This window comes from Mustela lutreola, chromosome 12, assembly GCF_030435805.1.
Source record: "Mustela lutreola isolate mMusLut2 chromosome 12, mMusLut2.pri, whole genome shotgun sequence".
NCBI lineage: Eukaryota > Metazoa > Chordata > Mammalia > Carnivora > Mustelidae > Mustela > Mustela lutreola.
Genome location: NC_081301.1, coordinates 37,304,146 through 37,317,687, shown reverse-complemented (window position 1 = coordinate 37,317,687; position 13,542 = coordinate 37,304,146). Strand labels below are relative to the sequence as shown.

Below are 13,542 nucleotides of genomic sequence, written 5' to 3'. Positions count from 1 at the left end.
TTTTCCAGTATTCCAAAGCTGTTATTATTCAATTCAGCAAGGAAGTTGCTCACTTAACTGATGAATAAGTGAAATTCCTCCACTTTCGCCTCACTCTGCAGTGTAATAAGGTATATATTTGCTCCCTGATTCCTGGCACAGAGCTCTAAAACCTTTGTCATTTCCCAAGTAATAGAAATGTCTTTTGTTATTCATAACAAGCCTTGCCTTTTTAAAAATATTTTATTTATTTGACAGACAGAGAGAGGAGAGAGGAAACCCAAGCCGGGGGGAGTGAGAAAGAAGCAGCCTCCCGCTGAGCCTGATTGGGGCTCCATCCCAGGACACTGGCATCTTGACCCCAGTTGAAGGCAGATGCTTAAGACGACTGAGCCACCCAAGTGCCCCTCTTTCTTTTCTTTAAGATTTTATTTATTGATTTGTCAGAGAGAGGATACAAGCAGGGGGAGCAGCAGGCAGAACAGGAAGAAGGAGAAACAGGCTCCCCACTGAGCAAGGAGCCCAAATACAGAGCTCATCCTACCACCCAGGGATCATGACCTAAGCTGAAGGGAGTCACTTAAACAACCGAGCCACCCACATATCCGGAGCCTTTTCTTTCAACTGAGTTTAAGCTAATGGTGAGTTAGGGTGGGATCCTTAAGTAGCCTGAGGATGGGGCTGTTTACTAGAAAGACCCAGTGATGAGGGGGTTGGAAATTTTAGCTCCACCCACCGACCAGAGTGCCAAAGGGAAAATGTGATAAGCTTCATCCATCTGCCAGAAAAGGTAGCACACTCCAGTTGGCACTTGTTTACTCAAGGACCCTTCTGGACTACACTCTGTGTACCTCTTCATCTCCCTATTCATCTGCATCCTTTAAAACATCCTTTATAATAAACTGATAAATGCAAGTAAATGTTTCCCTGAGCTTTGTGAGCTATTCTAACAGATCACTGAACCCAAGGAAGAAGTCCTGGGAACCTCCCATTTAAAGCAGGTTGGTCAAAAAGCAGAGATGACAATGTGGACTTCCAGTTGGCATCTGAAGTAGGGGCAGTCTTGTGGGACTGACAGAGCTAGATAGTGTTAAAACTGAGTCAAGTTGTAGGATACCCAATCTGTACACACCTGAAAATCAGAGAATTGCTTGGTGGTGGTGTAAAACAGTCCACCTGTAAGTGAAAATCTCAGCCACATTTATATTGAAACTACACTTATTAGTTGCAGAGATAGATTGGCTATGGTTACATTACATTGAATTTGGCAAATAACAAAAGCATTAAGAGAAAATAGGGAATTTACAATAAAGAGTACGTTTTGCAATTATTTGCAAATTGTGTTGTATACATCTTTATATCAGTGAAATTTATAAATACAATTATGTGTGTATATCTATGCATTCATACTTTTCAGAGAGCTGGTTGCTAACATTTTAACAGCACAACCACTGGAAGAAACAGACAATAAACAAACAAATATAATGTGAGGTGTTAGGCACTAGGAAGAAATCATAAAGCATGCCATCTGGGGACAGAGTGTCAGAAGAGTATGTTATTTTGCATGGACAGTCAGGGAAGAACTCTTTTTTTTTTTTTTTAAGATTTTTATTTATTTGACAGACAAAGATCACAAGTAGGCGGAGAGGCAGGCGGGGGAGGGGGGTGGGGCGCGGGGAGCAGGCCCCCAGCCGAGCAGGGAGCCCAATGTAAGGCTTGATCCCAGGACCCTGAGATTATGACCTGAGCCGAAGGCAGAGGCTTTAACCCACTGAGCCACCCAGATGCCCCAGGGAAGATCTCTTTAAGAAGATAGGAACTAGGCAGAAACCTGAATGGACTCTGCCATGTGCAGAGTGTCTTAAGTAGAGGAACCAGCAAGGACCAAGGCTGTGAGATAGGAATGTGTTCGTGTGTTTAGGGGAATAGCAGAATCTGGTTTAGCTAGAGCCTGGTAAGCCAGTGAAAAGGAATAGAGTGAGATCCAAAAGATGGAGAGGACCTTGTAGGTCAGTAATAGAGACTTTGAGGTCAATTTTACTCTAAGAGACAGTAAGCCCTGGAGTGTTTTACACAGTTGTATCCTGACCTGAACATGCCTTTTTTTTTTTAAGAGAGCAAGCACATATGAGTGGGGAGGGGCGGAGGGAGAGGGAGAGAGCATCCTAAGCAGACTCCATTGCAGCACTCTGAGATCATGACCAGAACTGAAATCAAGAGTCAGATGTTTAATAACTGACTGAGCTACACAGGTGCCCCTGAACTTTTAGATTTTTAAAGGATCACTCAGGCATCTGTGGGAACAGACTGTAGGGGTGGAGCATGTGAATGTGAGGAAGCTGGAGACCAGTCAGGTGAGATGATGTGGCTTGGACCACAGAGACAGCAGTGGAGTTGATGAGAAGCAGATTTTTCAATTTTATTTATTTTATAAATAATATACATTATACATTAATATATATTTCACATACATTTTATATAGGAATATACATTATATATATTTATATATTTATATACATGTATTTTATATACTTATATGTTATATATAAATATATATATTTAGCAGCTAGATTTATTTTATTTTATTTTATTTTTAAAGATTTTATTTACTTATTTGACAGAGAGAAATCACAAGTAGACGGAGAGGCAGGCAGAAAGAGAGAGAGGGAACAGGCTCCCTGCTGAGCAGAGAGCCCGATACGGGACTCAATCCCAGGACCCTGAGATCATGACCTGAGCTGAAGGCAGCTCATGAGATCATGACCTGAGCTGAAGGCAGCGGCTTAACCCACTGAGCCACCTAGGTGCCTGCTAGATTTCTTTTACAGATTTTATTTATTTGACAGAGAGAGAGAGAGCAACAGCAGGAACACAAGCGGGGGGAGTGGGAGAGGGAGAAGCAGGCTTCCCGTGGAGCTGGGTGAGCCGAAGGCAGATGCTTAATGAGTGAGCCACACAGGCTCCCACACAGACTCACTGCCCCAGCAGGGGTACAGTGAGATTTTAGATATATTTTGTAATCTACCTAACAGGAAATGCTGATGGTTTGGATGTGGGATGTGAGAGAAAAAGATGAGTTAAGAATGACTCCAGGGTTTTTGGCCTGAGCAACTGGAAGACTGAAACATCATTGAAAGAAATAAAAAGTGGTTGGGGGGCACCTGGGTGGCTCAGTGGGTTAAAGCCTCTGCCTTCGGCTCAGGTCATGATCCCAGAGTCCTGGGATCGAGCCCCATATCGGGCTCTCTGCTCAACAGGGAGCCTGTTTCTTCCTCTCTCTCTGCCTGCCTCTCTGCCTACTTGTGATCTCTATCAAATGAATAAATATAAATCTTTATAAATAAAAAAAAAAAGAAAGAAAGAAAGAAAGAAAGTGGTTGGGGAAGGGCAGGTTTGTAGCCATGGTGGAAATTCACTGGTTAGAGGCTTGAATGAACTTTCTGGGGTCAAGGAAATGTTCTATGCCTTATCTGGAGAACTGTTGTCTGTGTGTGTGTATATATATATATATATATACATTGTGAAAACAAAATGAACTGAATATCTGACAGCTGTGAATTATTTTACATAAATTATGTCTAAACACAGCCCCACTGGAATTTACCAACTATTAATATGAGGAAGACTTAAAAAAAATATGTTTTTTTTGTTTTTTAATAGTCTCTATACCCAACATGGGGCTTGAACTCATGACACCAAGATCAAGAGTTGCATGTTCTTCTAACTGAGCCAGCCAGGTACCCTAAAAGGATTTTACTGGGGGTGCCTGGGTGGCTCAGTCAGTTAAGTGGCTGTCATTGGCTCAGGTCATGATCCCAGGGCCACAGGATCAAGTCTTGCATTGGGCTCTGAGCTCAGCGGGGAGTCTGCTTCTCCCTTTCCCTCGGCCTACCGCTCTATGTACTTGTGCTATTTCTGTGTATACAATAAATAATAAATAAATTTTTAAAATAATATATAAATAAATAATAAATAAATAAAATCTTGAAATAAATAAATAAATAAAATCTTGAAAAAAATTAAAAAGAAATAAAAGTTACACATGTGTGGGAGTGCCATCCATCTGGATGCTATTCAGATTCAAGGCTGTTTTGGGGGTGATCCTCCCATCTATTTAATGGGGTCTCTGCATCTCCCTAAGCCTCTTCATCTACATCAGCTTTTTTCTTTTCTTTTTTTTTTTTTTTAGATTTTATTATTTTGAGAGAGAGAAGGAACCAGGGGAGGGGCAGAGGGAGAGGGAGAAGCAGACTCTCTGTTGAGCATAGTGCCCAACTGGAGCTTGATCCTAGGACCCTGAGATTGTGACCTGAGCCAAAATCAAGAGTCAGAAGCTTAACTGGCAGATTCATCCAGGCACCCCATATCACTTTTTAAAGACTTGATAATCAAGAAAACAAGCCCTGATTTGTAGCATTTGCTGATTTTTGTGACATAAATAGTCCCACCACATCTATTTCAAATTATAGGACACATCAAGCTATATCAAGTTATAATATAATCCTGGTGATGATAAAGTGAGGTAATAGAGAATACAGATTCCAGTGCAGGCAAGTTTCTTTGCCCAGTGAACCTCAGTTTCCTCATCTGTAAAATGAAATGATAACAAATGCTTCCTCTAGAGAGCTGCTGTGAAAATTTATTTATTTATTTATCTATCTATCTATCTATTTATTTATTTTTAACGATTTTATTTAGGAACGCCTGGGTGGCTCAGTTGGTTAGGCGGCTGCCTTCGGCTCAGGTCATGATCCCAGTGTCCTGGGATCGAGTCCCACATCAGGCTCCTTGCTCAGCAGGGAGCCTGCTTCTCCCTCTGCCTCGGCCTGCCATTCTGTCTGCCTGCGCTTGCTCTCTCTCCCTCTCTCTGACAAATAAATAAAATCTTAAAAAAAAAAAATAAAGATTTTATTTATTTATTTGACAGACAGAGATCACAAGTAGGCAGAGAGGCAGGCAGAGAGAGAGGGGGAAGCAGTCTCCCTGCTGAGCAGAGAGCCCGATTCGGGTCTCAATCCCAGGACCCTGGGATCATGACCTGAGGTGAAGGCAGAGGCTTTAACACACTGAGCCACCCAGGCACCCCCTGTTGTGAAAATTTAATGCATTGATGTATGAAAAGCACTCAGAGCACAGCCCAGCATTACATACCTTTTAACTGTTACTAGCTCTACTTTTTTTTTTTTTTTCTGTAAGATTTTATTTGACAGAGATCACAAGTAGGCAGAAAGACAGGCAGGGAGAGAGGAGGAAGCAGGCTCCCCACGGAGCACAAAGCCTGATGTGGGGCTCAGTCCCAGGATCCTGAGATCATGACCTGAGCCGAAGGCAGTGGCTTAACCCACTGAACCATCCAGGTGCCCCAGCTCTACTCTTGATTAATTTGTGTGACTTTAAGCAAAACCCTTCCTCTCTCTAGATATTAGTTCCTTTATTTGTAAAACAAAGAGATCTATTATATATAGTCTTTGAAGTCCCTTCAGCTCTAGAAATCTTAGGGCCACCCATGACTCTAGTTAAAGAGAAATCTCAGCCTCCCTTTTTGCTTTTTTATTTTTGTTTTAAGATTTCATTTATCTGAGACAGAGAGAGTGAACCAGAGAGGGAGAGCATAGTGGGGCGGAGGGGCAGAGGGAAAGGGAGAAGCCGGCTCCCCACTGAGCAGAGAGCCCCATGCAGGGCTCAATCCCAGAGCCCCAGGACCATGACCCAAGCCAAAGGCAGACGCCTAACCAACTGAGTCATCTAGGCATCCCATCTGGTTTTTAAGCAACTTTTCCTGAAATAACAGGTATAAGGCACCTGAGTGGAGCAAGAGACAGCCAGGTGAATTCTGTCCAAAATAAATTCAGACCAATGTGTAGAGTTAAAGTAAATGGTCAACCTTGATCTTAGCCTGGGAAAATTTCTTCAAGGGGAAGTTTCCAGCATCTGGGACTTCTTCACTCTAACTGGCAGCTCCAGGTGCTGGTCAGTTCTTGCCGTCACATTTGTATGCCTGCCAGGTACCTTTGTTTAAGAACTTCCTGATTCTCACCTGCTAAGGAGGTGCTAAGGGAAATGTCTTGTCTTTGGATTTTGTTTGTTTTAATGGAAAGAAACAGAAATAGAAAGGAAACAAATACAGAGAGAGACTATATATATAGAAACAGATTAAAAGAAATAGTGAAATGGAGAAAAAAGCAGTAGGAGAAAATTTCTCTGCATTTTCCTTTAAAAAAAAAATATGAAGGGGCGCCTGGGTGGCTCAGTGGGTTAAAGCCTCTGCCTTCGCCTCAGGTCATGATCCGAGGGTCCTGGGATCCAACCTTGAATCAGGCTTTCTGCTCAGCAGGGAGCCTGCTTCTCTGCCTACTTGTAATCTCTCTCTCTCTGTCAAATAAATAAGTTAAAAAAAAAAAAAAGAAAAGAAAACAGAAAACTTAAAAATATATATATACGGGAATTTGTGTATCATCCTTGCACAGGGGCCATGCTCATCTTCTCTGTATCATTCCAATTTTAGTATATGTGATGCCAAAGTGAGCACTCCTTCCCCCCCACCAAAGACTTTATTTAGGGGTGCCTGGATGGCTCAGTTTTTTGTTAAGCGTCTGCCTTTGGCTCAGGTCATGATCCCAGGGTCTTGGGATCGAGCCCCACATCGGGCTCCCTGCTCAGTGAGAAGCCTACTTCCTTTCCCACTCCCCTTGCTGTGTTCTCTATCTTGCTGTGTCTCTGTCAAATACATATATAAAATCTTTTTAAAAAAATTTTTTTAAAAAAAGGACTTTATTTTGAGAGAGAGGATGTGAAGGGGGAAGGGGCAGAGGGAGAGGGAGAAGACTCTCATGCTGACTCCATGCTGAGTGCAGAGCCCCATGCGGGGCTCAATCACAACCAAGATCATGACCTGAGCCAAGATCAAGAACCTAACACTTAACTGAGCTGATTCCTCTCATAACTCTAGAGAATTTCTTGAAAGACTGTTTGAAGTAAATATATACAGGGGTGCCTGGGCAGTTCAGTGGGTTAAAGCCTCTGCCTTCAGCTCAGGTCATGATCTCAGGGTCCTGGGATAGAGCCCCGCATCTGGCGCTCTGCTCAGCGGGGAGCCTGCTTCCCCCTCTTTCTCTGCCTGCCTCTCTGCCTACTTGTGATCTCTGTCAAATAAAGAAATAAAATCTTAAAAAAAAAAAATATATATATATATATATATGCAGCATAGATGGAGGCATTTCTTGACTTTTTCCCTACCAACTCCTAAGTCTGGGGTAACCCCCCAACCCTTATACTCAAATGCTCAATGCAATAATTCTACGTAATTTTCCATTCAGGTCCATGTTTTCCTGGTTGAATTCTGCAGCTACACTTATCACCTTAGAACCAAAGATTTGGAGAGATGAAAGTGACCTCAGAGCACCTCTTCACTCCCTGTAGTATTTTAAGATTATTTATTTATTTATCTATCAGAGAGAGACAGAGACAGAGAGAATGGCAGGCAGAGGGAGAGGCAGGCAGAGGGAGAAGTAGGCTCCTCATTGAACAAAAAGCCTGACGTGATGGGACTCAATCTCAGGACCCTGGGATCATGACCCAAGCCAAGGGCAGAAACCTAACCAACAGAGCCACCCAGGTGTACCTCCTATAGTATTTTTTTAAAAATATTTAATTCATTTATTTGACAGAGAGAGATCACAAATAGACAGAGAGGCAGGCAGAGAGAGGGAGGGAAGCAGGCTCCCTGCTGAGCAGAGAGCCCCATGCGCGACTCGATCCCAGGACCCTGAGATCATGACCTGAGCCTAAGGCAGTGGCTTAACCCACTGAGCCACCCAGGCGCCTACTATAGTATTTTATATATGAAGAAAATGAGGCTCAGAAAGGTTGGGTTACCTGTCAAGGTCCAATGGACAAGTGACAGAGCTAGATTAGGTGGTGAATCATATATCTCTGTGGAATCTGTCCCCTCTTTTCAGGGTTCCAACAAGAAAGGAATAACTGAAGAGGTTTTCATTTTGTTTTGTTTTCTGAAGAGAGTTGAACAAAGGAAAGGCTACTAGAGGTGATGTAGTATCCCAGGGCTAGTAACCTTGGGGAAATGTAATCACTGCATAGTATATGGGAAGGGATACCTGACAGGGGTCTGCAGGGACCCTGCTTTTAGGAGGTGGACTGTATAGTGGAGAATAAACACTCTCACATCCCTCTCCTTCTTCCTCCTTGTCTCCATTGGCTAAACATAATCAAAAGCTAGGGACAAGGAACGCTGTTACTAAGAGACCAGACAGAAGCACTCCTCAGTGCTTCTGAGATTGAGGGGTACAGGAAAGCATGTCTCTCATCATTTTATTTACTGAAATTTTTCCTTTTTCTTTCTTAAGATCTTATTTATTTATTTATTTATTTGTCAGAGAGAACCAGAGAGTGTACAAGCAGGGGGAGCAGCAGGCAGAAGGAGAAGCAGGCTCCCTGCTGAGCAAGGAGTCCCTATGCAGGACTTGATCCCAGGACCCTGAGATAATGGCCTGAGCCAAAGGCAGACATTTAACCAAGTGAGCCACCCAGGCATCCCTGGAATTTTAAAATAATGCTGTTTATGACCCCTTAATTTGGCCTCAAAGTGTGCAATACAGCAAACCATCAGGAACATAGGATAAAACAGGAGTCGAGAAAGCTAGAAGTTGGGCTCCTGCTCAGCGGGGAGTCTGCTTCTCCTTCTCCCTCTGCCACTTCCCCCACTGGGGTTCTTGCTCTCTCAAATAAATAAATAAATGATCTCCCTCTCCCTCTGCCCACCCCCTCGTGATCTCTCTCTCAAATAAATAAATACAATTAAAAAATAAAAAATAATTTATAAAAGCTCAGTTCCTGACCTTTAGGAGCCTGAATCTAGTCTTACAGAGAGAGTCCTGACCATAGATGACTGCTTTTAGAGAGCTAGAACGTGCATGGAAGTCTTCGCTAAGAGCACAACTTTATGGAGAATCAGAAGTGATGCAAACTATAGGAGGCTGGAGTCTCTGTTCTGGGACCCGTAAGGCGATAGGTTGGTGGAACTTCAGGGAAGCCTGAGGAATCCTCCCGTCAGAATAAAGTTACCTGTCCAGGGATTTCCAGACTTCATGGTTCCCTTTGGCTGTATCTTGTCTCCTCCTCCCCCCGCCCCCCAAACCTTCTTCCCTGAAGCTAAAGGAGTCTGGGCTGGAGTCAAGACTCTGAGAAGCCAGTTAAGCCAGTTCCTACAGGCCTGAACATGCCCTGCTGAGGAAGAGCCCCTGCAGAAAACTGCTGTCCCCAGCTGTAGCCACAGCCAGCTACAGAAGGTGAGACCTGGACTGGAAAAAGAACTCAGGAAAAACACAAACACAAATCAGCACCTACACCAAACACAGGTGGACCCAACCTGGACCTATAGATGCCCAGTGGGACAAAGCTGGTGCTGGTCACTCCCTAACCCTCATCAGCAATAATGTATGAGAAGTATGAGTACCAAAGTCCGCTGTCTGTCTGTATTTCTTTCTTTCTTTCAGATTTTATATATCTGTTTGACAGACAGAGATCACAAGTAGGCAGAGAGGCAGGCAGAGAGAGAGGAGGAAAGTAGACTCCCCGCTGAGCAGAGAGCCGGATGCAGGGCTCCATCCCAGGACCCTGGGATCATGACCTGAGCTGAAGGCAGAGGCTTTAACCCACTGAGCCACCCAGGCTCAGAGAAACGTCTTTCTCTAATTCTCCCAGCTCAGCTCTTAGCAGAGTCTGTAGTGTTATCTGAGAAGCTACCTCTCCATCATTTCTCAGAGAGCTCAGAGCTCTCCAGCGTTGCTTAGCCACCTGTGTATAGAGGGAAGGGCCACACATGGATTCTGACTTTAGCATGGGCAGTCTGGCTAAGCCTCTCACCTCTCTGGTTAAAAGGGGAGGCTGCAACCAGAAGGGATACAGAGGCCCATGGTTCCTGCTTAGGTAAAAGCCTGGCTGGATGCTTGAGGAGTTGAAGTTTTTTGTCGAAGTGAACACCAGCTAGTCCCCATGCTCCTGGCTGCCCCACAGTAACAATTACTTGGACTGAGCTTAAGTGAGGGAGATCTGCTACATCCCTGGGACTGTGAAATCTCAACAGATGGCTCAGGCTGTTGGGAGCCATGGGAAAGCTTTATAGTTGTGCACTATTTCAAAGCATCTTCATATCCCTTATCTGTGAAGAGAGATTCAATTAGCAATAATCGCGCCTCGGATAAACCTCATTGGCTACGATACTGCCACTGCGCAAAGCTATGTGAAGAGAGATTCAAACAGCTTACAGCCAACGAGCTGTTTAATCATTAGAGACAGGATTTAACTAAGAACAATGACCTCAGATCCAGCGCTCTTCCTCCAAGCTGCCTCCTACCTAACTTTAATCCATGTATGCCTTTTATCCAGGTCATGATCCTAGGTCCTAGGATTGAGCCCCACATCAGGCTCTCTGCTCAGCGGGGATCCTGTTTCTCCCTCTCCCTCTGCCTGTGCTCTGTCAAAATAAAAAAATGTTAAAAAAAAATAAGCCACAAACACATATACACACACTTTTTAGAAGTTGAGTGCATATCATTTTGTAAATAATCTGTTCATAAATGTAAAGGGGAGGTTGGTTCAAGGACTGCTACTCTGAAAAGTTCATTATAGCAAACCCATCCCCAAACAAACAACAAAACCCTCCTTCAAGACTGGTATTAAAGCTCTGTCTGCCCCTTCTCTTTCCCTCCTCAAAAATCATGTATTGTGTGCGTCTTTGCTCACACCATACTGAGTTTAGGTGGCAATGCTATCTCCAGAGTTCGGGAACTAAGTTCTGGCTCCCCCTACTGGGTGGATGATGGATTCACTAGCTCAAAGGAGAACTTACCCAGTCTCCCTAGAAGTTTCTGGGTTTCTTGGGAAAATCCTGTATTTGCATGTAATGGCATGCCCATTATACCATTAATACGTTCCTCTACCACTGTATTTTCTTAGAGATGATAGATCTGTGTTTGTTTAAATCAAGTTTGGTTTTCTAGCAGGAACACTTCTTAGGTACTTCTATTAAGTTTGTGTCACAAGGGCACCTGGATGGCTCAGTGGGTAGAATGTGTGACTCTTGATCTCAGGGTCATAGGTTCAAGCGCCATACTGGGTATAGAGATTACTTAAAAATATAATCTTAAAAACAAACTTCCTGTTGCAACCCAGCAGGAGGCATATAATAGCTAGTGGTCTTTTTGTGATGAGATTGACCTGCAAAAAAAATTTTTTTTTTTAAAGATTTTATTTATTTATTTGTCAGAGAGAGAGAGCGAGCAAGAGCGAGCACAGGCAGAGTGGCAGGCAGAGTCAGAGGGAGAAGCAGGCTCCTTGTGGAGCAAGGAGCCCGATGCAGGACTCGATCCCAGGACGCTGGGATCATGACCTGAGCCGAAGGCAGCTGCTTAACCAACTGAGCCACCCAGGCGTCCCTGCAAAAAAATTTTTTTAAGATTTCTTTCTTTGTCAGAGAGAGAGGTCACAAGTAGGCAGAGAGGCAGGCGGGGTGGGGTGGGGGGAGCAGACTCCCCGCTGAGTGGAGAGCCTGATGTGGCCCTTGATCCCAGGACCCTGATATCACGACCTGAGCCAGGGGCAGAGGTTTAACCCACTGGACCACCCAGGCCCCCGCAGATATTTTAAGTAGGCTCCACATCCAGTGTGAGCCCCACATGGGGCTTTAACTCACAACCCTGATTTAAAGACCTGAGCTGAGATCAAGAGTTGGATGCTTGGGGTGCCTGGGTGGCTCAGTCTGTTAAATGACTAATTCTTGATTTTGACTTAGGTCATGATCTTATGGCTGTAGGATTGAGGCCTGCATCGGCCTCCCTGCTTGGTGAGGAGTCTGCTTGAGATTCTCTCTCCCTCACTATGCTGCTTCCCCTGCTCACATGTGTGTGCCTTCTCTCTAATAAATAAATCTTAAAAAAAAAAAAAAAGAGTTGATGTTTAACCAAGCCACCCAGGCACCTGATGACCTGCAAATACTTTACATTTTCTTTTCCTTTTTAATTTTCATTTAACCATTTCCTTATTAACAGACTTAGGATACTTCCAGGTGTTTTTGTTTTTTTGTAATTAATGCCATGACAAACCATCCTGATACATCTATATTTGCATGCTTGCCTAAAACATTTCCTAAAATTCCCAGAAGTGAAACTGCTGGGTCAATAATCAATAATTTTTCAACACAATAAATCTATTTCAATAGGCTAAGGGTTCCTAATAAAGTCCAGAGGCACCAGTTAGATTAACCGGTAGCCTAGAAACAATAAAGTCAATGCCAGCTTTATCTAATGACTCATGCATCCTCCATCCTTGACTCATGCATGCATCCTTGATCTTGGGGATCTTTTCTCACACTCTGGGTAGTAACTAGGTCTGCACAGGCAGGTACAAGGCAGATCCTACAGTAGAGCAAATTTAGGTATGACAGGCCTTAGTTAGATCTATATCTTCTACAATCCAGGGGGAATGCAGATAGCTGTATGTGTTACTGGCCAATAAACTCAGCATAGGAAAGCATCCTGACTCTATAGTCTGCACTGTGAAAAGATGACCTTGAGTAAAAGTTAAAAATATTCAGACAGTTTGAAATAGGTAGGAAAAAAGAACCAGCGGTGAGCAGTTTGGGGATTACTGCCTTGGCCCTAGAAGGAATGGATCTTCCAGGCAGAATCAATTCAAGTGTGGTTCTGGGCTTTTTCTTTTCTTTACTTTTCTTTCTTTCTTTCTTTTTTAAAGATTTTATTTATTTATTTGACAGATAGAGATCACAAGTAAGCAGAAAGGCAGGCAGAGAGAGAGGAGGAAGCAGGCTCCCTGCCAAGCAGAGAGCCTGATGTGGGGCTTGATCCCAAGACCCTGGGATCATGACCTGGGCTGAAGGCACAGGATTTAACCCACTGAGCCACCCAGGCTCCCCTTTCTTTTTTTTTTTTTTTTAAGTTTTATTTATTTGACAGAGAGAGGCACAGCGAGAGGGAACACAAGCAAGGGGAGTGGGAGAAGGAAAGCAGGCTTCCCACTGAGCAAGGAAGCTGACTCAGGGCTCGATACCAGGATCTTAGGATCATGACCTGAGCTGAAGGCAGACTCTTAACAAAATGAGCCACCAAAGCGCCGCCTGGGCTTTAATTTTTCTTTTACAAGTCTTAGCACTATTATGTGAGTACTGTTCATCTTTGTATTATCAGAAAATTTCTTCTTCTGTGGGCTACTGGTGTTCCTTTGCCTAAAGAAATATCACCCCAATCTCCACATTATCTTCTTTGTGTATTCCTGTATGTCCTTTTTTTTTTTTTTTTTTTTTTTTTAGATTTATTCATTTGAGAGCCCCTGAGTGGCTCAGTTGTTAAGTCTCTGCCTTCAGCTCAGATCATGACCCCAGGGTCGTGGGACTGAGACCCACATCAGACTCTCCGTTTGGCAGGAAGCCTGCTTTTCCCTCTCTCTCTGTTTCTGCTCCCTCTTGCTGTGTCTCTGTCAAATAAATAAAAAAATCTTAAAAAAAAAAAAAAGATTTATTCATTTGAGATA

At 43.6% G+C, this 13,542-nt stretch overlaps 1 non-coding gene and 1 pseudogene across 1 annotated transcript; both read right to left on the bottom strand.

Annotated features, from left to right (window-relative positions):
- Nucleotides 1-6,403: 6,403 nt before the first annotated feature.
- Nucleotides 6,404-6,508, bottom strand: LOC131813290 (U6 spliceosomal RNA). The gene has a single exon (XR_009346715.1). It is a non-coding gene; the product is annotated as a U6 spliceosomal RNA (small nuclear RNA).
- A 3,660-nt stretch (nucleotides 6,509-10,168) lies between these two features.
- LOC131813425 (U4 spliceosomal RNA) lies at nucleotides 10,169-10,235 on the bottom strand (annotated as a pseudogene).
- Nucleotides 10,236-13,542: the final 3,307 nt, after the last annotated feature.